We start from the raw sequence: 26,030 nt of genomic DNA, 5'->3' as shown, positions 1-26,030 counted from the left end.
ATAATTGTTCAAACAATATATGCATTTTTTCCGTAGCAACAATGCCGGGGCATTCTACTAGTATATATTGACTCAAAGATCAATCGGGGTTATAAGCACAATTACATAACATGATCAAATTACAACAGATTGGTTGTGATCACAATGCGTGAGGCTTCTAGATGCAAAAGTTGGGCCGGAAATCCAAAACTAGCTCACACTCACACCTCGCTGGGGACTAGCAGCAGAGCTAGGGCCTCACTCTCGAGTCTCGACGATTACTACTACTTCCTAACTAGAACAGAGTAAACGTACCTAGGTGGACCATTTAATTTGGGAGAACCTCACATGGGTGCACATCAACTTGCTAGAGATTGTCACTTGAAAGTTGAGGTAATATCACTAATGACCACTAAACTGATCTACAAGATAGAAATATCACTATGAAAACGTGGTTTCGTTCATTAGTAAAAGAGCTCCCCCAGCATACATGGTTCACAAGATATTCAAAGGAAAGCTCACATCACAAGTGGATTACAAGCACTTATAGGAACAATGAGACAAGGAACAAAAAAAGAGGCATCAATTGCAAGCCTTCACCTCCCCTCCTGCAGAATTGTCACTGAAGACTGACCACACAGTGCTATTCGACGAATTGGACGGTATTATGTACGAATGGAACCCTTCATTCTGCATCATTGCTAACGTGTTGTAACTCACGTAGGTTGGAGACAGGTCAGGAACTGATTGGCCACGGTCCAGGTATTGCACTATCTTCCGCATGCTACGCCTTCCACTGGATGATGGGTAGGAGCATAATAAACCTAATTTGAGCACGAGAGTGACTTCCTCTATGTTGAAATTCCCCATGAGCCGTGGATCTACTGCGTCGAGAATTGAGCCATTGCGGTGACGTTCAAGCACCCAGTCGACCAACACTATTTGTGTGACATCCTTACGGATGCTAATTGGCCTACGACCACATGCGACCTCTAGGAGACACACGCCAAATGCGAACACATCAGTTAAGGGTGTTGCCTTCCCGGTGCGGATAAGTTTGGGTGCAAGGTATCCCATGGTGCCCACCGCATGTGTTGTTTTAGCAACCGTGCCATGGTCATATAACCTTGCTAGACCAAAATCACCTAGCCGCCCATTCAAAACTAGCTCTCCAAAACTAGCTCACTCTCACACCTCGTTGGGGACTAGCAGCATAGCTAGGGCCTCACTCTCAAGTCTCGACGATTACTACTACTTCCTAACTAGCAGAGAGTAAGCATGCCTAGGTGGACCACTTAATTTGGGAGAACCGCGCACGGGTGCAGATCGACTTGGTGGAGACTATCACTGGAAAGTTGAGGTTATATCACTAATGACCACTAAAACTGATGTACAAGATAGAAATATCACTATGAAAACTTAGTTTCGTACATTAGTAAAAGAGCTCGCCCAACATACCTGGTTCACAAGATATTCAAAGGAAAGCTCACATCAGAAGTGGATTACAAGAACTTACAGGAACAATGAGACAAGAAACAAAAAAAGAGGTGTCAATTACAAGCCTTCACCTCCCCTCATGCAGAATTGTCACTAAAGACTGACCACACATAGTGCTACTCGACGAATTGGACGGTATTATGTACGAATCGAACCCTTCATTCTACATCATTGCTAAAGTGTTGTAACTCATGTAGGTTGGAGACAGGTCAGGAACTGATTGGCCATGGTCCAGGTATTGCACGATCTTCCGCATGCTAGGCCTTGCACTGGATGATGGGTAGGAGCATAATAAACCTAATTTGAGCACGAGAGTGACTTCCTCTATGTTGAAATTCCCCATGAGCCATGGATCTACCGCGTTGAGAATTGAGCCGTTGCGGTGACGTTCAAGCACCCAGTTGACCAACACTATTTGTGTGACATCCTTACTGATGCTAATTGGCCTGCGCCCACATGCGACCTCTAGGAGAAAAACGCCCAATGCGAACACATCGGTTAAGGGTGTTGCCTTCCCGGTGCGTATAAGTTCGGGTGCAAGGTATCCCATGGTGCCCACCACATGTGTTGTTTTAGCAACCGTGCCATGGTCATATAACCTTGCTAGATCAAAATCACCTAGCCACCCATTCAACTGACTGTCCAAGAGCACGTTGCTAGCCTTTATATCTCTATGGATGACGGTTTGATCCCATTCCTCATGAAGATACAACAAACCTGATGCAACACCTTTGATGATTCAATACCTCTCAGACCATTGTAGAGTTGGCTTGTTTCCATTGTACAAGTATTTATCAAGACTACCATTTTCCATGTAGTCATAAACCAAGAGAAGTTCACCCTTTCGACGGCAATAGCCTAGTAACTGTGCAAGATTCCGGTGGCGGAGACGACCAATGCTCACCACCTCAGCAATGAACTCTCTTAGTCCTTGTTTCGAATCATGTGACACTCTCTTCACCGCAACCTCTAGATTGGAGGCAGAAAGCACTCCTTTGTACACTCTTCCAAATCCTCCTACACCAAGTAAATTCCTACTTGAAAACCCCTCAGTGGCATAAAATATATCCTTGTATGCAAAACGATGTGGGCTAAACTCGTCCTCCCAATCTTCTTGCACCTCCGCGAATTGGCGCCGACGCCACAAGGAGAAGAAGAAGACCATGGCTAGCACTGCAACGACAAGCAAAGCCGCGACCAGTGGCAACACGACATCCAACATCTTGGAGCGAGACTTGGGAACCATGCATGGCAGGGTGGGCAGCTTGGAGATGTCTAGCAGCGGGGTAGCCCCGTCCATGCTGAAGCTCCATCCAAGGACATAGTGACGCGTGCCTAGCCCATAACCTCTGGAAGTCGAAAAACCAATGTACATCGTGTCCGCCATGACAGTGGAGAGATCAATGACTTCAGAGAGTAAAGGATTCCTGGGCTTTGCTACTTGGACGGGTGCTAATGTCACGTTGAGTCGGCTAGACTGGGCGTCGTAGTCTACCCACACCTGCACATGGTTTTGAATTTCATTTTTAGAAATAGTTCAGCCATAGCCGAAATCGCTGGTTTCAATTTTCATTTTGGACAAAGGACCAAAATTTTCACTTGAATTTGATTGAGATCCAACCAAGTATTTAGAAAAGGTCAACAAAATAATTTGAATTTATGTCTACTACCATAATCATTGAACAATTGAACTAATGAAATCATAGTAAAAGTGAAAACCATGACCTGCATCGGCCGGCGGCTATTTGAGCCTCAGCTCTTGAAAGGCCCCGTTCTCGTTGTTGTAGTACCCAGACGGGCTGGCCTGCCGTGAGATGAGGCTGTTGACGTCGATGCCGAGGTGATTGCTGTCGATGTCATGGAGCTCGACATTCATGATGGTGTCGAGCTCGACCGCCAAGATGGGGTCGCTCGCCGTGCTGTTTATTGTGTTGAGGAGGCCCAAGTACTGCTCGCCGCTCGCTGCTGAGTGGTTCGAGGTTGGAGCGACCACGAACGCAATGCTGGAATTTAGTCCATATTGGGGGCAGCCCAATAACTATTTCAGAAATTCCTAATAAATCCTAGAGGCCCACTTGGCCCATTTGTGCAAAGCAAGGGATACTACTAAAGTTTAGTCCCACATTACTAGTTTAGTGGGAGTTGGACCTCCTTATAAGGGAGGTTCTTTCCCTACTTGTATGAGCATGAGAATAAGAGGGACATCCATGCGCGCTCCTCCTTCGCCGCCCGCCTCTCCACGCCTTGTCACGACGTGCCGCGGGTTGCGGGAATGAGCCGAGCCGATGTCTAAATTTTTGCCACGCACTACGGGTATACGAAAGGTTACTCGGGAGCTGGAAAGTTTTTGCTGTAGTGGACATTGAATATGAACACTGCACCCTTCGGCTGCTGTCTGTTCGTTTCATCTCCCGCGTTCCCTTCAGCTCCCAGCACAGCCTCTCGCCTCCTTCTCTTGCGCCTATAAAAGGGAGGTCGCTCCTCTCAGAGAGACGCACTAGAACTTCTCCTTCCTCTTGCCACCGGTTCCAATCTCTGAGATGCTGCTGTCTTCCTCATCCCGGCTTGTGGCATGCACCGCAGGTCGGGACAGTAGGCCTCCGAAACCGCACCTCTTTGAGTCCTGTATGGGAGAAGGGTGATAAGGTTTTTGGGGAGCGCTCTGCGTGACTACTGACTGAATCCTTCGTCACGGACGCCCCGGACTCCGACGACTACTTCCCGGACGATGACTTCTTACCCGACGTCGCCAACCTCCTCGACGACATGGCTGGCGAGGACACCGACCCCAAGTCCAGTGTTACTGCTGCTGCTGTCCCGTATGTGTTCTTCTTTCTGTTAGATATCCTGCCACAGTTTCTCGTACTAGTACTTGCCCTAAATATGTTAGGTTCTACTTCATATATGCAACTAGTTCTACTGTCTACTATAGATATGGTAGGCTACGGTTCATATATGCAGAAGCTACTTACCTTCTCTCTATCAGAACGCATGACTTGTTTTATCTCTACTATATTAGTCATGCTTTATCTAGTATTTCTGTTAATAAAATTATTTGGTAAATTTCTCATATTTCCAACAATCCAAAAACCTTATTATAGGCAATTTTGTAAGTGCATCTAGTGCCCCTTAGTGATTTTGGTGTATTGAAGACTTATAGGTTAAGGGACTAATGCGTGTGTGAGTGTACACAGGTCTATAAGTCCATGAGGAGTTTGATATTTACAGGAAAAGTCGACCCCTAAAAATGAATATCTTCGACTGAAGATTTTGGTATTTTTGAAGACTTTCATGAAGACTTTGAAAGTGAAGAAATTGGTGTGTCCGTGAAGACTTGATATTCATGCGAGAAATATGAAGCTTGAAGACTTTCGTGTTCATAGTTTTGTTTTTCTCTTTCTTGAGTCATAGGAAACACCGTACTGTTAAAGGGGGTCGAGGAAATACGAAGGAAAAATTTCCATGTGATGCTCAACTCAAAATCCTACACCTACCAATCCCTTCGAGTGAAGCCATTGGAAATCTCATACAGTTCAGTCAATTTCTTTAGTGACAGAGACGAAGTTCTTCTGGTCTCTGAGGAATTTTTCCTGACTGAGGAGTTAGGAATTCGCCAGTGCGGATTACCTACACAGTGAGGAACATGATAGCCCTGAGGATTTTACTACTCAAAATTCCGACCGTTGCTGTGCTATGCGCCAGCTGTCCCAAAATATCTATCCACCTAACGGTCATATCATTAAAGGGCATTTATGTCTTATCATGTCGGGCTGCTCCCTAGGCTATAAATAGCCACCCCCTACAACCACTAGCTGGTTGGCTGCTCCGAGAGAAACTGACACTTGTCATTTGAGAGCAACCCATCCTCCGAGGACTTTGAGCGAAAATCATCAAGTGAGGAAAAACCAAAAAACCCAAAACCCAAACACCTACAAACCCCAAGTGATTGAGCATCACTGAAGAGATTGATCCTGAGTGGATCCGACGCTTGTTATCTTTGAAGACTATGCTTCTTCCAGACGGTTAGGCGTCATGGTCTAGAGCATCCAAGAGGAATTGTGGATCGCCGAGTGACCAAGTTTGTGAAGGTTTGGAAGTCGCCTGAAGACTTGCCACGAGTGATTGGACGAGGTCTGTGTGACCTTAGTTGAAGGAGAATATGCTGAGGACTGGGTGTCTTGGACTAAGTGTCCTTGACTGGGTGTCCGGGACTGTGTGTCCTCGAGTTTAAATACTCATCCGCTCTAACCAGACGTACAACTGAGATAGCAGTTGGAACTGGTCTACCAAATCATTGTCTTCACCGAGCTTACTGGTTCTATTTCCTCAACTCTTTCATTTCCTCATAACTGTGCTGTATGTTTGTTCATATCTGTGTTTGAAGACTTTGACTGAAGACTTTCTCAATTTCCTCAGTTCAATTTCTTCAGTCTGTTTGTCTTCATCCTGTGTTATCCTGTGATTACGCTTCCTGTACTCTGTGTCTGTCTTCATTTCATCATGATGACTATGCTTGTATTCTGTTGTGTTTACTTTTCAGTTCTTATTCCGATGCTAGTAGTTCTTCGCTAAGGAATTTCCTCACCAGCAAATTCCTCAGTGAAGAATTTCATAAAAATCGCCTATTCACCCCCCTCTAGTAGATATAACGCACTTTCAATTGGTATCAGAGCAAGGTACTCCCTTGTTCTGTGTGATTTTGGTTTAACCGCCTGGAGTTTTAGTTATGTCGACCGCAGGTATGACGAAGGTGACATGCCCCATCTTTGACGGTCACGAGTATCCCAAGTGGAAGGCCATGATGAAGAAACGCCTCATGGCGATGAACAGCGAGTTGTGGACTGTCACTGAGATTGGCCTGACTGATCTGTGCAAGATGGCGGATGCTGATGACATTCGCAAGTATACTCTTCTCAACCTCACGGCGAAGGATGTCATCTGCTCTAGTCTATCACAAAATCAGTTCAGGAATATCATGCATCTCGATCATGCGAAGCTCATCTGGGACCGTCTCTCCGAGGTCTATGAAGGTCATCAAACTTGTCATCATCCTTGGTTTGAGGACTTCAAGGAATCTCTCAAAATGATGACATTCGAACCAGAATCATCATCTTCTGCATCATGCCTTATGGCAAAAGATGCTGAGGTAACCGAATGCTACCTATCTGAGTCCAGTGATGATGAATCTGGTGATGAATTTGGACCCAGCTATGTCAAACTTGCTTCCCTTGCTACTAAACAACAAAGAGCTTTGGAAAAAGCTCACTATATGCTAAACAAGAGCGATGATATGTTGGGTGAGGAAATGGATCAGTCAAAAGCTTTGGCTGAAAGTCTTCAGAGACTTCATACTAAGTATGACACCCTTCAAGATCAACATAACACTCTCTTATCGGATCATGAGAAGCTTTCTTATGAATTTCTTCAAAGAAAGCAAGACCTTGAGAAGCTAAGAGTGAGTTATGAAGATCTTCAGAAGGAGCGCGATTCATTACTTGCTCAACAAATCAACGCTTCCCAGGAAGAATTTGTTCCACCATGCTTGAAGTGCATTGAACGTGAATCTGCTAATTCTTCACCTGAATGTTCAAATGCTACTAATGGTTCAAATTCTTCACATGCCTCTGCTATCACTAATTCCTCACCTGAGGACATTGCTAGTATCACTGACGATGCAGGGCTGAAGGAATTGTACACGACAGGCATGTACAAAAGCCTCAAAGGGCATCAGGCTCTTTGTGATGTGCTTAAAAAGTAGATCCTCAACAGGAACCCTAGGAAAGAGGGTATCACCTTTGAGAGGAAACTCAATGCTGATGGTACATATTGGAAGCCTGAGCAGTACCCCAAAACTACATGGGTTGCTGCAAAGGGACCTCCAGTTGATCCATCTAACTTATCTGGATTTGCATGTGAATCTTCTCATTCTGATGATGAGTCAATTGACTCCAACTATAAGCTATTCAAAAATCAGAATGGTGAAGTATTTGCTAGATATATTGGCACTAACTGCAGGAACGGCTCCCCTATGAAGAAAATCTGGGTTCCCAAAAGATGCCTTGAAAATCTTCAGGTGAATGTCATCATGACGCCATCTGTGAAGAATAGGAACCCCAGATCAAATTCCTCATACGGACCAAATTCCTCATATGGATCAAAGTCCTCATATAAACATAATCATGCTAACCCGTCTGTTTCGCAGGGAAGATCTAAGGATTATGGATATGTGCATTATTCTTCAAATCATTATGTCCATAAGTCCTCAAAGAATTTCTCTGCTTACTCATATGCTTACTCTAACCCATCTTATGTGAAACGAAATGGATTGGCTTCTATGCCATCCTTATCGTATGGAGCTCGCAGAATGATGAACTCTTTGCCACCCCTTCAGATGTGGGTGGTGAAGAAAAAGAACTAATCTCTTCTGCAGGGTCAGGTCTCTAGATGCACGTAATCGTCTGAAGAATTTGCTGGAGACCTGAGCATGCCTGAAAGGACGCAGGCTAACCATGAAGAAATGAACTTTCATTTCTCACGTCCTCATATTGCGTTATTAGTTCTTTTACTTGATGAAATGGATCTAATGAATTGATGTCATATTCTTCACTGATGAAGTATATGAGTTTGTAAGATGCACTAATTCATCTGCAGGATGATCAACTCAAAGCCATTGAGTGGGTCCTCGATAGTGGATGTACAAACCACATGACTGGTGACAAGAATCTATTGATGGATGCTCCATTATCTCCGTCGCATCTGAAGCATATTATCTTTGCTGACAAAGGCTAAAGTCAGGTATTGGGTCTAGGTAAGGTTGCGATTACAAAGGATCGACACATGGACAAAGTCATGCTTGTTGAGTCCTTAGGATACAACCTTATGTCTGTCTCAATGCTTTGTGATCTTGATATGGTTGTTGTCTTTGGCAAGTACCGTTGTGTTGTGGTTATGGAAGCTGACAATTCCAAAGTCTTCGAAGGCTTTAGGAGAAGAGACCTGTATATTGTTGATTTCTCTACAGGACCACAACCAGCCGTGTGCTTACTTGCAAAAGCTTCAGAAGGCTGGCTCTGGCATCGATGACTTGGTCATGCAGGCATGAGGAATTTGCACATGATTGCAAAGAAGAAGCATGTCATTGGCATCGAGAATGTCAAATTCCTCAAGGATCACCTATGCGGATCCTGTGAAGCTGGGAAGATGACCAAGGCCAAGCATCCAGCGAAGACTATCATGACCACCACTCGCCCATTTGAATTGCTTCACATGGATCTCTTTGGTCCTAATCATTATTCTGCTATCTCAAATGAAGCATCTCAATATGGCTTCGTTATTGTTGATGATTATTCTCGTTACACATGGGTACACCTTTTTACTTACAAACATGAAGTGCAGGAAGTCTTCAAACGATTTTCCTCGAGGGCTTCAACCAACTTTGGTGTGAAGATCAAGCACATCAGAAGTGACAATGGCACTGAGTTCAAGAATTCTGTTCTCGATGACTATCTTGATGAACTTGGTATCACTCATGAGTTATCTGCTCCTTACACTCCTCAGCAGAACGACGTCGTTGAACGCAAGAACAGGACTCTTGCTGAGATGGCTCGCACTATGCTTGATGAATACAAAACGCCTCGTCATTTCTGGACTGAGGCAATTGATACTGCGTGCCACATCATCAATAGAGTATATCTTCACAAATTCTTCAAAAAGACTGCCTATGAACTCCTCACTGATAAGAAACCCAATGTAAGTTATTTCAAAGTCTTCGGTGCTAAATGTTGGATTAGAGATCCTCATCACAACTCAAAATTTGCACCGAAAGCACATGAAGGTTTTATGCTTGGTTACGGAAAGGACTCGCACACCTACAGAGTCTTCAACAACGTTCTTCACAAAGTTGTTGAAACTGTAGATGTGCGGTTCGATGAAACTAATGGCTCGCAAAGAGAGCACCTACCTACTGTGATAGATGAACTAGCACCTGAGGAAACTATCAAGTTCAAGGCTACTGAGGATGTCATTCCTACTGAAGAATCTGCTGAAGAATTCATTCCAGAACATGAAGAACGTCGAGCTAATGCACCTGAAGAAAATGCTGAAGAAAATGGTGCTGAAGAAAACGCTGATCAAATTCTTCAATGACAACCAGCTCATCCTCGCATTGCAAAAGAAGTGCAAGTTGAAAAGATCATCAATGACATCAAAGCGCCAGGTCCTCTCACACGCTCAAAAGCTTCACATTTGTCTAACTTTTGTGGGCAGTATGCTTTTGTCTCTATTACAGAGCCCACTATGGTAGATGAAGCATTTCCGGAGCCTGAGTGGATTCAGGCCATGCAAGAGGAATTACATCAGTTCGAGCTTAACAATGTCCGGGAACTAGTCAAACGTACAGATCCTCGCAAGCACAATATCATCGGCACAAAGTGGATCTACCGCAACAAGCAAGATGAAAATGGCCTTGTGGTGAGGAATAAGGCACGGCTTGTAGCTCAAGGCTACACACAGGTTGAAGGAATTGATTTTGATGAAACTTTTGCACCTGTTGCTAGACTTGAGGCTATTCGCATATTACTTGCTTATGCTAGCCATCATGATATCACTCTATATCAAATGGATGTGAAAAGTGCATTCCTCAATGGTAAGCTTGAGGAAGAAGTATATGTTGCTCAACCCCCAGGTTTTGAAGATCCAAAGAATCTTGACAAAGTCTTCAGACTCAACAAGGCCCTCTATGGCCTCAAGCAGGCCCCACGGGCTTGGTATGATACCTTGAAGGAACTCTTCATGAAGAAAGGCTTCAAACCCGGTTCACTCGACCCTACTCTTTTCACTAAATCTTATGATGGTGAATTGTTTGTGTGCCAAGTATATGTTGATGATATTATCTTTGGTTGTACTGACCAACATTATAGTGATGAATTTGCCTATATGATAAGTGAAGAATATCAAATGTCTAGGATGGGAGAGTTGAAATTCTTCTTAGGTCTCCAAATTCGTCAACAACACAATGGCATATTCATATCTCAGGAGAAATACCTCAAGGATGTACTGAGGAAATTCGGCATGCAAGATTGCAAACGCGTCAAAATTCCTATGCCCACAAATGGCCATTTGTGCACTGATGAAAATGGTATTGACTTCGATCATAAGGTATACCGCTCCATGATAGGTTCCTTATTATACTTATGTGCATCTAGGCCAGATATAATCCTTAGTGTTTGCATGTGTGCCCGATTTCAAGCTGCACCGAAGGAATCACACCATAAGGCTGTGAAGCATATTCTTCGATATCTAGCTCACACACCAACACTTGGATTATGGTACCCCAAGGGCTCGGCTTTTGATCTTGTTGGATATTCTGACTCTGACTATGCTGGTGATCGTGTGGATCGCAAGTCAACATCTGGTACATGTTATTTCCTCGGACGATCTTTGGTCTGTTAGTCCTCGAAGAAATAGAACTGCGTATCACTATCTACTGCTGAAGCTGAGTACATTGCCGCTGGTTCTTGCTGTGCCCAATTGCTATGGATGAAGCAAACTCTCAAGGACTACGGCGTCAACATGAAGAATGTGCCTCTCTTCTATGACAATGAGAGTGCCATCAAGATTGCTCACAACCCAGTTCAGCACTCGAAGACAAAGCATATTCAGATTCGTCATCATTTTCTTCGTGATCATGTGTTGAAGGGCGACATTTCTATTGAGCATGTGAAGACTGAAGAACAGCTAGCCGATATCTTCAGAAATCCCTTGGATGAGAAGAGATTTAGCAAGTTGCGGTGTGAGCTAAATATCTTAGGGTCTTCGAATGTTCTTTGAAAAGGACACTCATCCTAACACTTATGCAAAATTGATGACTTTGATGTGCAACACATGAAGAAACATTTTTCTTCAATCAATGAAGAATAACACTCTTAGTGTGAAGAAATTAACAAAAAATTTGATTCTCAGAACCCTACAATAATTGTACGCGGTGTCTGAAATCATCATTCTTATACGGTTGGTCACGCCACCACCAAAAGTTAAAATTCCTCAAATTATTCATATTCTTCAACTTTGCATATTCTTCACTGGTTCCGTCGCTTTTCTTCATTGGCTATATATATATATGAGTTTATGTCCTCTACACCATTCACTTATTGCTATTTCTTCAAGTTGGTTTTCTGCTAAGTGAATGTGATCGGACCCTTCCCCTCTATGCTATACTCAACCCAATCTGTTCACAAATTCTTCATGTGCGTTCTATTTGAAACTCGTTCAAAATCTTCATTATGTCCTTGTCAGCTGAAGAAATTGCGAACGAAACTTTAAAACCTATCTTATCGAAATTTTCGGTTTTGCCTCTCAAACCGTTCCGCATCCCTCGATACACTTACCCACTCACCCACGATCTAACACGATCTCCACCTCTCACTACGTGGGTGACACATGTCATGTGAATGAGAAGAGTCAGGGGCACGTTCGTCCAATTTCTTCGGGCGAGCAGTTTTTCACCGTGGCTATAAATACCCCTCATTCCCTTCCTCACTTCTTTTACTCCGCTCGACCTCTCTCTCCAGCTCGAGCTTCTCAAACCCTAGCGCCGCCGCTACTTCATCGCCGCCGGTGAGGAAGAGCTTCACTGCCTCGACCTCGTCGCCGACGTACTCGCGCCGACCGTGCACATCTTCACTCCGCCGCCGCCGTAGCCGTCTTCCTCCGCCAAGTTAGGGCGTGGAAGATCTGCACAAACGAACTTCACATCTCCTCACTCCAGTTCGTCGTGTTCTTCATCCAGGGTAAATAAAAGTTACTTTTACTGCCCTCGTTGATTCGAAAGATTATCTACAAAATCTTCAAAAGTATTTTTCTTCATATCTTCACACACTGAACACCTCACAAAGTCATCTGTTCTTGATTCGTTTCTCTAAGCATCATTTTTCTTCAAGATTCCTCAATTGTGTGGATCTTCGATCTATACAACTCTGGAACCTAAGACAAAGAACACTTAGTGAAAATCTTCAAGACTCATCTGGTCAAATTCCTCAAACTTGTTCATTTTGAAAAACCTTCTGAGAACGCATATGACCTCTCCAAATTCCTCGCAACTATACTCTGTTCACAGGTACACATGTCAGCTGCTGAATCACTAGGTTCTCATCAACTTAACTCATTTGCAGTGTTCCTCGAAGAAAAGTTGCATACTTCTTTAGAGAATTCGATTGTTCAAATTCCTCAACTGAAGAAAATGGCTGATGGTAAAAGGCCACAGAAGGGAGGAAAGAGGCCTGCGGTAAATACAGCGTTTGAAATCCCTAATGACATATATGCTGGGTACTGCACACCTACTGAGGAAACCAAGAATGAGCGCAAAGTGCGCATTCAGAAGATAGAGAGGAGATGGGCAAGAGAATGGAGGGAGTACAGATATGTCACTCCTAAGTACATGAAAAAATTCGCACTCAATCCTCCATGCCCAAGAGCTCCATTGGCACCTGGCCAAATAGCAGATCCCACCAGCCTCAAGCGCGGTGAGGACTATCCTGATGAATGGGCCAAGCGCCAAGCCAAGCTGGCTAAGCAAGCCAGAGAAGCAGTGAGGAAATTTAATGAAGACTCTGCTGCTGCTGCTGCCTCTGCTGAGGTCCTTGCTGTCAAGCCAAAGAAGGCTATGTCAAAGAAGCCTGCGCGCAAGCCAAGTGCTTCCTCAGCAATGCCCTCACGGCCAGAATCATCAAAGCCCTCACGGCTAATTCCTCATGCTGCTCCTATTCCTCCAAAGTCCTCAGCTCCTCCGCCAAAGCCTTCAGCTGTTCCGACCAAATCCTCAGCACCTGTGCATCTCGCTTCATGCCAAAGGACTGCCGGCATCTCCATTGCCTCAGGTGTCTCAGCTAGTTCCTCAGCTGCACCAAGTTCCTCAGTTGGCCCCTCACTGCTGAAGACAAAGGCCACTGCTGGACGAGGTCCACGCCCAAGTCCTCAAAAGAAGCAAGTCGCTTTCCAAGTGCCGTCTGATGAAGACGAAGCTGATGATGATGAACTTGCAGAAATCATCAGAGACAGGCAAGTCAGGGCCGCTAGAGCCAAAGGATTAGAGGTGCCACTGCTTTTGGATCCCAAGCTGATCCTCGACTACATTGATGATTGGCACAAGGACCCCAACACTCCCTTGCCTGACTTCAAGCTAACTCCTGGCCAGAGTCACATGCTGACCCACTTCATTCAAGAAGAAAAGTGGAAATTTGAGAAGGCCAGGCAGATCAAGAAAGCGCAGTACAAGAAAGAGCGCTATCTGAAGAAAAACATTGTCTCTATGACAACTGAAGAACTTGTCACTACTCAGACTGAGATTAAGAAACTCAGTGCTGACTTTGAAGCATATCGCGCTGATTGGCTTGGAGCCAAGGTTCGTTTTGTGAAACTTGCGGATAACTTCACTTCCAATGTTGCAGCCCCAACGCAACAGGAAATTCCTCAGGCTGAAGCATCTGCTCAGCCTACTTAAGAAAATGACAGCACCACTGATGACAATCAGGCTGCTGAAGATAATGTGAGTTCCAGGGCTGATGACTGCATTCCAGCCGCTGAAGAAATTACCAGGGCACCCACTAGTGGTGTGCCTGAAGAAACTGAAGAACTCAGGGAAACTGCATCAGTTGTGCCTAAAGAAAATCAACCAGATTCCTCAGCTGCTCCTGCACCAACTTCAACTCCAATCCTTCCATCTACATCGGATGTGAATAAGACCAAGGCTGCAGAGCATGCTGCAGTGAAGAAAAGGAAAGCATCAGCTGCTTCAGATTCTTCAGCTCCGAAGAAAATGAAGTCTATGACAAGTTCTTTTGCACATCCGATTGATGCTGTTCCCATCTCAACCAAGCCATCAAAGGACCTTGTTCCTTTTGATGAAGAATATGTGATCCCCAGCGGATCTGATGAAGAAACTCATTCTGCTGCTTCGTCTGAACCATTGGATGAAGAAATTGAAGTGGATGCGATCCCTTCAACACCTATCATCTCCTCGCCTGTGCCTCAGTTCACAGCTGAAGAGGCTGGCGTTGAAGAAATGGAAGATGATGATGTGTACATTGGCTGCTCCACACCCGTAATCAGTGATGAATTCTGGGAAAGTCAGCATCCAAACTCTCCAATGTTCACCCCTCTACATCAAATTCCTCAGTCCCCCACACAAACTATTCACATGGGCTCTAAAGAAACTCATCCCACTGCATCTATCCATGAGGAAATTCCAGCCACTAGCGCTGAAGAAACTGCTGCTGCTGAACAACCAACTACGCAGACTGTCACTGAGGAGGAACCAGAAATTCCTCAGCCTGAAGAACCTGCGATTGAGATTCCTGAGGTCGTGATGCAACTCACTGACACTCCTCTGCCGAAGCCAAAGGATCCATTCTCACGCAAGCAAAAGTTCAAGGCGGATGATTTCTTCGGCGAGCATGTATTCTTCGAAGATTACAACCCATATGACTCTGCTCGCATTAGGAAGAGGCGTTTCTGGACTGCTAGTCAAGCCAATTTCTATTCCTCAGTGTTGTTCAACAAGGAGAAGATTTTCTACCATGAGCATATTCCTCACGTGGATATGGAATCTCTGCCGTGCTTTGCACCAGTTCTCAGTGTTCTTCACAACGCTGGGCTGCTCAACTTTTGCTCTGACATCTGCGATTGGAATGAAGAACTGATTCTTCAATTCTATGCAACACTGCACATCACCGGAGATGCTGAAGATGTGAATTCATGGGTGCTGGACTAGATGTCTGAAAACACTCACTACACTGCACCAGCCTCTGAATTGCTTCATGCTCTACCACTCAGTCATCCCCTTGAAGAAGCTCGCTGCATCTACAGTGAACCTGAGCTCACACATCATTACATGCAGGTGCTGATGAAACCTTTGAAGCCAGGTCAAGCACCAAGAACCAAATTCCTCGTGAATGAATTGTTGTACGTGCCCAGAACTGTCTATCGTATTCTTACGAGGACAATCAGTCCTATCAAAGGCCACGACTCATCTGATGAGGAAATTGTTGGCATCATGAAGAATCTGGTATTCAACATCGTTCATGGCATTCCTGTCAATTATCACGATTTCTTTATGAGGACTATGGCCAATGTTGCACTGTCTCCGTTTGAGCTGAAGCCTTATGCACCTTGGATCATGAGATTCCTCAGGACAAGGTCTTCACTCAACTACAAAGCTGATTTCCAGAACCATCTCAGCTACCTGCCCCCAATTGAAGTCCTCAAGCAGACATATTCCTCAGTTGATGGAAAGGGCAAGGCACCAGCTGTAATTGATGAAGGCATTCATCCATTGGATGGTCAGTTTCACAAAGCTGCATCTTATTCCACCAATGATGACTCTGCCACACATGACTCTGCCAATGCACCTAAGTCCACTCCTCAAGCCACTGCTCCGCGCGTGATGACTGACCGTGAACTTCTGCTTAGTCTTCACCAGAAGGTGGATCGAAATCACAAATGGGTTAAGAGTCAGTTTGGTTCACTTCTTCACAACATGACTGCCACACACAATGCAGTGAAGAAAAACCACTACTACCTCCATCAAGTCTTCGATCACACCTGGGCAATCCTGTCACATCTGTATGGTGAAGAAGATCTGAAGAACATGGGTCTTAATGAAGATTTTGACCGGTCTGCACCTCCACCGAAGAAATTCAAGAAGGTCAAGGTTCCTTCTCTGGTGGCCAGCTTATATTCTTCATCGCGCGACATTGATGAACACGAAGATTTGGACGACACTGCGGCAGGCCCTACATCAACCAACGACCCCAACAACGCCGGCGCTCCTTCATCAACATGATTATCTTCAGGGGCGTTAGTCCTCATTTTCGATCCTTTTGGTCATTCAATGACAAAGGGGGAGAAATATGAGTTAGTCTTCAAGCGGGTCTACTATATGGGCGTTTTTTATCTGCTAAGTTACAACTCTCGTTCTTCTGAAACTTTATTGGATCGAGTTGTAATCTTAAACCCGATGGTGCTCTGATACTTTTGATGCACTATGCTCTGATACTCTTGATGCACTATTCTACATGCTTATTCCTCGTTAAATATTATTGCACGCATGCTGAATTTCACCAGGCACCATATTTCATCATGCATTTCAAATTCTTCATATTATACGTTAAATGCGTATATGAATTACAAGATATAGGGGGAGATCTCCATGATTCAACTCTTCAAGTGTGCATTGCTTCAAAAGCAAATTCCTCACTATGCACATCTTTAGGGGGAGTTCTTCTATATCTTGCAATCAAATTCCTCAATATCAGTATTTACACTTCATATGTTTATCCCCGTTGAAAACTTAACCTATATTGTCATCAATCACCAAAAAGGGGGAGATTGTAAGTGCATCTAGTGCCCCTTAGTGATTTTGGTGTATTGAAGACTTATAGGTTAAGGGACTAATGCGTGTGTGAGTGTACACATGTCTATAAGTCTATGAGGAGTTTGGTATTTACAGGAAAAGTCGACCCCTAAAAATGAATATCTTCGACTGAAGATTTTGGTATTTCTGAAGACTTTCATGAAGACTTTGAAAGTGAAGAAATTGGTGTGTCCGTGAAGACTTGATATTCATGCGAGAAATATGAAGCTTGAAGACTTTCGTGTTCATAGTTTTGTTTTTCTCTTTCTTGCGTCATAGGAAACACCGTACTGTTAAAGGGGGTCGAGAAAATACTAAGGAAAAATTTCCGTGTGATGCTCAACTCAAAATCCTACACCTATCAATCCCTTCGAGTGAAGCCATTGGAAATCTCATACAGTTCAGTCAATTTCTTCAGTGACAGAGACGAAGTTCTTCTGGTCTCTGAGGAATTTGTCCTGACTGAGGAGTTAGGAATTCGCCAGTGCGGATTGCCTACACAGTGAGGAACATGATAGCCCTGAGGATTTTACTACTCAAAATTCCGACCGTTGCTGTGCTATGCGCCAGCTGTCCCAAAATATCTATCCACCTAACGGTCATATCATTGAAGGGCATTTATGTCTTATCATGTCGGGCTGCCCCCTAGGCTATAAATAGCTGCCCCCTACAACCACTAGCTGGTTGGCTGCTCCGAGAGAAACTGACACTTGTCATTTGAGAGCAACCCATCCTTCGAGGACTTTGAGCGAAAATCATCAAGTGAGGAAAAACCAAAAAAACCCAAAACCCAAACACCTACAAACCCCAAGTGATTGAGCATCACTGAAGAGATTGATCCTGAGTGGATCCGACGCTTGTTATCTTTGAAGACTGTGCTTCTTCCAGACGGTTAGGCGTCATGGTCTAGAGCATTCAAGAGGAATTGTGGATCGCCGAGTGACCAAGTTTGTGAAGGTTTGGAAGTCGCCTGAAGACCTACCACGAGTGATTGGACGAGGTCTGTGTGACCTAAGTTGAAGGAGAATACGCTGAGGACTGGGTGTCTTGGACTAAGTGTCCTTGACTGGGTGTCCGGGACTGTGTGTCCTTGAGTTTAAATACTCATCCGCTCTAACCAGACGTACAACTGAGACAGCAGTTGGAACTGGTCTACCAAATCATTGTCTTCACCGAGCTTACTGGTTCTATTTCCTCAACTCTTTCATTTCCTCATAACTGTGCTGTATGTTTGTTCATATCTGTGTTTGAAGACTTTGACTGAAGACTTTCTCAATTTCCTCAGTTCAATTTCTTCAGTCTGTTTGTCTTCATCCTGTGTTATCCTATGATTACGCTTCCTGTACTCTGTGCCTGTCTTTATTTCATCATGATGACTATGCTTGTATTCTGTTGTGTTTACTTTTGAGTACTTATTCCGCCGCTAGTAGTTCTTCGCTAAGGAATTTCCTCACCAGCAAATTCCTCAGTGAAGAATTTCGTAAAAATCACCTATTCACCCCCCCTCTAGTCGATATAACGCACTTTCAAATTTACAGTAAGTGGTTTTGCTGCTTCCATGAGACCTCCTATGTTTGAGGGTATCCACTATAAGAGGTGGCGCGTGAGAGCTGTCTTATGGTTTCAGACCATGAGTTGCTATGACGCCACTCTTGGCAAACCTGAAGGAGAGCTTGATGCTCAACAGGCACAAGCTTTTCAGAAAATGGATACTCTGTTTAAGGCTGCTCTCTTGAGTGTTCTTGGTGAGAACATAGTTGATGCTTATGCGTCAATTGATAATGGAAAAGATATGTGGGATGCACTCGAGGCCAAGTTTGGGGTCTCGGATGCTGGTTCTATGACTACATGATGATTGAAGAGTGCTCCGTGGTTGAGCAAGCTCATGAGTTACAGTCATTTGCGAGAGAACTTGATCACTTCAGTTGTATGTTACCGGACAAGTTTGTTGCCAGAGGTATCATCACTAAGCTTCCTCCTTCGTGGAGAAACTTTTCTACCTTACTGAAACATAAGAGACAAGAGTTTTCCGTCCCGGATCTCATTGGCACTCTTGATGTGGAAGAAAAGGCGAGAGCAAAGGACACGCGTGCTCGAGGTATTGAGGGAGGATCTAGTGCCAATCTGGTACAGAAGAAGAACTTCCAGCCCCACAAGTTCAAAAACAAGGGAAAGTTTGATGGTAAAGCAAAGTTTGATGGGAAGAACAAGGTTGTGCAACACACGAACTTCAAGAAGAAGAATGACAAGAAGAAAGGTGTCTGTCATGTGTGTGGGGATCCTGATCATTGGGCTCCTAGTTGCCATAATCGCTATGACAAGCATCACCCTGGGAAAGGCGGCAAGACCGCTAATGTTGTGATTGGAGACACTGACATGAAGGATGATGGGTATGGTATATTTCCCACTATTCTTTCAGTATGTCATTCTCCTGATTGGTTGATTGACACGGGTGCTAATGTGCATGTATGCGGTGATATTTCCATGTTTTCGTCTTATCAGACCGCAGGGACTTTAACCGTGCTGATGGGCAATGGTTCAAGTGCTTCTGTTCGTGGTGTTGGCACGGTCGATCTGAAGTTTACTTCGGGAAAGATCGTGCGGATGAAGAACGTGCATTATGTCCCCTCCGTCAATAAAAATCTTGTTAGCGGATCTCTTCTATGTAGAGATGGCTACAAGCTTGTCTTTGAGTCGAATAAATTTGTAATATCCAAGTATGGAACCTTTGTTGGTAAAGGCTATGAGTCAGGAGGTCTATTTCGTTTATCCTTATCAGACGTTTGCAATAAAGTTGTTAATCATATTTGCAACAATAGTGAATCCAATGTGTGGCATTCACGTCTCTGTCATGTTAATTTTGGTTGCATGTCGCGACTAGCGAAGTTGAACTTAATTCCTAGTTTCACCACTGTCAAGGGATCTAAGTGTCAAGTTTGTGTGCAAGCTAAGCAACCTCGTAAGTCTCACACGACTGCGGAAACGAGAAATCTTGCACCACTAGAGCTCATACATTCAGATCTATGTGAAATGAATGGTGTTTTGACAAAAGGTGGAATGAAATATTTCATGACGTTAATTGACGACTCCACTAGATACTGCCGTGTGTATCTTCTAAAATCTAAGGATGAGGTTTGAACTTTTTCAAGATCTATAAAGCTGAAGTGGAAAACCAACTTGATCAAAAAAATCAAGAGGCTTAGGTCCGACCGTGGTGGAGAGTATTTTTCCAATGAATTTGATGCTTTTTGTGCGGAACATGGTATAATCCATGAGAGGACGCCTCCCTATTCACCTCAGTCAAATGGGGTGGCCGAAAGAAAGAACCGTACTCTAACAGATTTGGTTAACGCCATGTTAGACACTTCGGGTCTCTCCAAGGCATGGTGGGGGGAGGCGATATTGACTGCATGTCATGTCCTAAACCGAGTTCCCACAAAGAACAAAGAGATAACTCCATTCGAGGAATGGGAGAAGAAAAGGTTAAAACTCTCTTATCTACGAACATGGGGTTGTTTGGCGAAAGTCAATGTTCCAATTCCAAAGAAGCGGAAGCTTGGACCAAAGACTGTGGATTGTGTTTTCCTGGGATATGCATTTCATAGCATTGGCTATAGATTCTTGGTTGTAAAATCTGAGGTACCTGACATACATGTCGGTACGATCATGGAGTCGAATGATGCGACTTTCTTTGAAGATATCTGTCCCATGAAGGATATGGCTACCTCATCTAATCAGGAGATGCCTAGTTCATCGAATGAGGAACCAGTTACAATTACCGAACCTGCCATTTCGATGGAACACTTTGAAAGTCCTGTGGAGGAGAACAATGAAGTTCCTACTAGGAGCAAGAGACAGAGGACTGCAAAGTCCTTTGGTGATGATTTCCTTGTGTATCTCATAGATGACACTCCCAGTTCTATTTCAGAGGCTTATGCATCTGAAGATGCCGACTACTAGAAGGAAGCGGTTTGTAGCGAGATGGATTCCATCTTAGCGAATGAAACTTGGGAGATAACTGATCGTCCTTATGGGTGCAAACCTATAGGATGCAAATGGGTATTCAAGAAGAAGCTTAGGCCTGATGGTACTATTGAAAAGTACAAGGCTCGACTCGTGGCTAAGGGTTATACCCAAAAGGAAGGTGAAGACTTCTTTGATACTTACTCACCTGTGGCTCGACTGACCACTATTCGAGTTCTACTTTCACTAGCTGCCTCACATGGTCTTCTCGTTCATCAAATGGATGTTAAGACCGCTTTCCTAAATGGAGAGTTGGACGAGGAAAGTTATATGGAACAACCAGATGGGTTTGTACTAGATGGTCAGGAAGGAAAAGCGTGCAAATTGCTGAAGTCTTTGTATGGACTCAAGCAAGCACCCAAACAGTGGCATGAGAAGTTTGAAAGAACTTTAATAGCTACAGGCTTTGTTGTAAACGAAGCTGACAAATGTGTGTACTATCGCCATGATGGGGGCGAGGGAGTTATCCTTTGCTTGTATGTTGATGACATACTGATTTTCGGAACAAATCTGAATGTTATTAAGGAGGTCAAAAATTTCCTATCTTGTTGTTTTGAGATGAAGGATTTAGGAGTGGCTGATGTCATTCTGAACATCAAGTTGTTGAGAGACGATGATGGTGGGATTACATTGCTTCAATGTCACTATGTGGAAAAGATCTTGAGTCGGGCTACAGTGACTGCAAGCCCTCTCCAATACCATATGATGCTAGTGTGTTGCTTTGAAAGAATCGAAGAATTGCTAGAGACCAATTGAAGTATTCTCAGATTATTGGCTCGCTTATGTACTTAGCCAATGCTACAAGATCTGACATCTCTTTTGCTGTTAGCAAACTGAGTCGGTTTGTCTCAAAACCAGGAGACGTGCATTGGAAAGCTCTAGAGAGAGTTTTGCGTTATTTGAAAGGCACTGCAAATTATGGAATTCACTACACCGGGCACCCAAAGGTGCTTGAAGGGTATAGTGACTCAAACTGGATCTCAGATGCTGATGAGATAAAGGCCACGAGCGGTTATGTATTCACTCATGGAGGTGGCGCTGTTTCTTGGAAGTCTTGCAAGCAGACCATCTTAACGAGGTCAACAATGGAAGCAGAACTCACAGCACTAGATACAGCTACGGTCGAAGCAGATTGGCTTCGCCGGCTCTTGAATGACTTGCCGGTTGTTGAGAAACATGTATCAGGTATTCTTATGAACTGCGACAATCAAACCGTGATCACGAAAGTGAGCAGCTCAAAGGATAACATGAAGTCATCAAGACACATTCAGAGAAGGTTAAAGTCTGTCAAAAAAATGAGAAACTCTAGAGTTATTGCATTGGATTATATCCAAACATCTAAAAATCTGGCAGATCCTTTTACTAAGGGTCTATCACGTAATGTGATAGATAATGCATCGAGGGAGATGGGTATGAGACCCACAATATGAGTTGTTCACAGTGGTAACCTATTCTTTGTGATCGGAGATCCCGTGAATTAGATGTGGAAGACAAGCTGTTGGTCAACTGGGAGGAGAGTACCCTTACTGTTAAAATACCACTCCGTAAAGATGTAATACTCTCCTAATCTGCATGGCAGGTTGATGTATATCTTAATGTGTTCTAAGTGACTCTTTGAAGCAGAGATGTTGTCCTGCAGAACATCTTTTGAAGAACGCACCTATATGAGTCTGATTGTTAAACGTCGCAATCTATGAGAGTAGGGTTCTCTCTAGAAAACTCATGAAAGGTCTCGGAGTATGACGCATAAGCTCCGCCCGCGGGGAAGACCCACGGTAGCCACGTATCGGTCAAGGCTTTATGTGAAGCTAGATTCGCAGAAAACTTGCAGTTCAAGGCCCAGTCCACTGTTCAAGTTGCTTACTAGTGTAGCATAGAGTTCTAGGTGGAAGTTCAATTTAACAGTCTCCACTGCAGTACCGGTATATAAAACAGTGTTTTGGAACCAAAGGCAAATTTCTGTGTGCCTCTGGGATCTGGTGAGGGATTGCTGGAATTTAGTCTATATTGGGGGCAACCCAATAACTATTTCAGAAATTCCTAATAAATCCTAGAGGCCTACTTAGCTCATTTGTGCAAAGTAAGGGATACTACTAAAGTTTAGTCCCACATTGCTAGTTTTGTGAGAGTTGGACCTCCTTATAAGGGAGGTTTTTTCCCCACTTGTATGAGCATGAGAACAAGAGGGACATCCACGCGCGATCCCCCTCCGCCGTCCGCCTCGCCACGTCTCGTCACGACGCGCCGCGCCGCGCCGCGGGTTGCGGGAATGAGCCGAGCCGATGTCTAAATTTTTGCCACGCACTGCGGGTATACGAAAGGTCATTCGGGAGCTGGAAAGTTTTTGCTGTAGTGGACATTGAATACGAACGCTGCACCCTTCGGCTGCTGTCTGTTCGTTTCATCTCCCGCGTTCCCTTCAGGTCCCGGCGCAGCCTCTCGCCTCCTTCTCTTGCGCCTATAAAAGGGAGGTCGCTCCTCTTAGAGAGACGCACCAGAACTTCTCCTTCCTCTCGCCACCGGTTCCAATCTCTGAGCTGCTGCTGTCTTCCTCATCCCGGCTTGCGGCGTGCACCGCGGGTCGGGACAGTAGGCCTCTGAAACCGCACCTCTTTGAGTCCTGTACGGGAGAAGGGTGATAAGGTTTTTGGGGAGCGCTCTGCGTGACTACTGACTGACTCCTTCGTCACGGACGCCCCGGACTCCGACGACTACTTCCCCGACGACGACTTCTTCCCCGACGTGGACAACCTCCTCGACGACATGGCTGGCGAGGACACCGACCCCAAGTGCAGTGTTACTGCTGCTGCTGTCCCGTATGTGTTCTTCTTTCTGTTAGATATCCTGCCGCAGTTTCTCGTACTAGTATTTGCCCTAAATATGTTAGGTTCTACTTCATATATGCAACTAGTTCTACTGTCTGCTACAGATATGGTAGGCTACAGTTTATATATGCAGAAGCTACTTACCTTCTCTCTGTGAGAATGCATGACTTGTTTTATCTCTATTATATTAGCCATGTTTTATCTAGTATTTCTGTTAATAAAATTATTTGATAAATTGCTCATATTTCCAACACGCAAGCCCATAGCTGGTCAGTCCATCGTAGTTGGAAGTAATGGCGAACACGAAGGACATGGAGAAGGACCGCGCCATGGCGGTGCTGCTCGTGGAAGTTTGGAGGAAGCGGAGTGGAGCAGGGTGGAAGGCATGGCCCTTTCCCAGGGTCTCCGTGTTGGTGAGCAGCAGGAGGCCGTTGGGCGTGACACCGGCGAGGCCATCCAGCGTAAGGTTCGCCGTCGCGAAGCCTTGGTAGGCGAACTGGCCGTCTTCCGCCGCCAAGGCCATCTCTGCGTGGATGCTCAGCAGCAGGAGCAGACCAAGGGCTAGCATAGACTGCATGGTTCCTTTGCCACGATTGCAGTGTTTGCCTTGAAGAAGCACACGCGCAGCCCATAAAAACTCGCCATTGTTACGATTTTTCTTCTCGCGGCGTGGAGACGCCGGGCAGAAAACTACACGGGCGTGTGTGTCAAGTAGCAACTGGAGCCTTCCAGTGAGTAGTACTGCTTCCTTGAGTAGTATCTTCCGCACCGTGTCGTGCGGGCGGAGCAAGAAAATGATCTCCCTTTCATCTTTCCACGGGATCCATGGACTTCTTGGGCAGTTCTGACAGTGTCTCGTACCTAGTTCATCCAGGTCCAGCCATTTTACAGCGATGACTAGTAGTAGTATCTCACGAATTCTTGGGCTCCCATCGAAACTTCCATGGAAAATGATTTTCTAGTGGGTAGACGTCACCCATGAACCTCTTCCGCTTCTGTGCGGGATGTCTGCAAAATTTTGGGGCGTGAATTTGTATTTTTTTTGCTATGGGCACCTCGAATGTCGAAACACCCACGAACATCATGCCCTTGAGCATCTTGGAGGAAGGAAAGGATTTTTTTTATTTTTCTGCTCTTTTCTTATTTTATTGTTCACCGGGTGCAGATGAGCCTACGCACCTTTTTGAAAGCTCTAATTTTAAAAAAACTGCACTACCTAATTTTCTATATCATGTTAACACTTTTTTTCAAATTTGTGGTTTTAAAGTTATTACATAAATTTAATTTTATGTGGTATATGCATTTAAAATATAAAGAAATTAAAAAGGAAAAAATTAAATTTGATTGTCGTCAACATGACATGCACGTCCTACTTGGTCGGTCCACCAGCGGTGCTATGTAGGCGAGGTAGGCTTGTTCCTCGGAACAGATGGGACATAACCGCACCTGAAGATGAGCGAGGCCAATGTGTAAACGGGTGGCTGCTCGATCGCGTGCGGCCAGGTCGATGGACTTACGTACGAATCTTCCTTCGTACTCCCTTCATTCCTAAATATAAGTTTCTATAAAGATTGCATTATGGATCATATACAGATGTATGTAGATGCATTTTAGAGTATAGATTCATTCATTTTGCTTCATATGTAGTCTACATAGTGAAATCTTTATAAAAATATATATTTAGAAACGGAGGGAATATATTAGTATGTATTGATATAGAGATATGGAGAAGTATAGAGATAGAGATTTTTAAGTTAGTAGAGATAGAGATAGTAGAGAAGACGTTGGGTCCTTTTGCCAACGACAATACCTATTGGTATTGGGTGCACATTAGAGGCAAACAGATGCGCTTTTGCTGAAGTGAGCCATCATCTGTCGCGTCCACATGGGCCAGCCCATGACTTCGATGTTGTTTTATTTGCCGAGGGATCTAGGAACCTTCTTCCAAACCGGATTTTCTTTTATTTATTTATTTATTTATTTTTGTTTTTTCTTTCTCTTTTCTTTGTTTGTTTTCTTCATGTTTTGTTCTTTATCCACAATATTTTTTTATTTTTTTTATTTTCTGTGATTTTTCTTATAGTTCTTTCCTTCGGTTTTTTCCGTTTATCTTTTCTTTTTTCTTCTCCTTTTTGCGTATTATACAGAAAGTTCATTGTGTATTAAAAAAATGTTCATTGTATATTAAAAAATGTTCACCATATGTCAATAAATGTTCAACTTATCTTAAAAAATGTTCATTATGTATGTGAAATTTGTTCGGTGTATATTACAAAAAATTCAGTGTATAAAAATGTTCA

At 44.2% G+C, this 26,030-nt stretch overlaps 1 pseudogene; it reads right to left on the bottom strand.

Annotated features, from left to right (window-relative positions):
- Positions 1-1,543: 1,543 nt before the first annotated feature.
- LOC125541074 (L-type lectin-domain containing receptor kinase SIT2-like) lies at positions 1,544-24,307 on the bottom strand (annotated as a pseudogene).
- Between the last annotated feature and the right edge of the window lie 1,723 nt (positions 24,308-26,030).

Source organism: Triticum urartu, chromosome 2A (assembly GCF_056163025.1).
Source record: "Triticum urartu cultivar PI428250 chromosome 2A, HENAU_Tu73, whole genome shotgun sequence".
Taxonomy (NCBI): Eukaryota; Viridiplantae; Streptophyta; class Magnoliopsida; order Poales; family Poaceae; genus Triticum; species Triticum urartu.
This window is presented reverse-complemented; position numbering and strand designations above follow the sequence as displayed.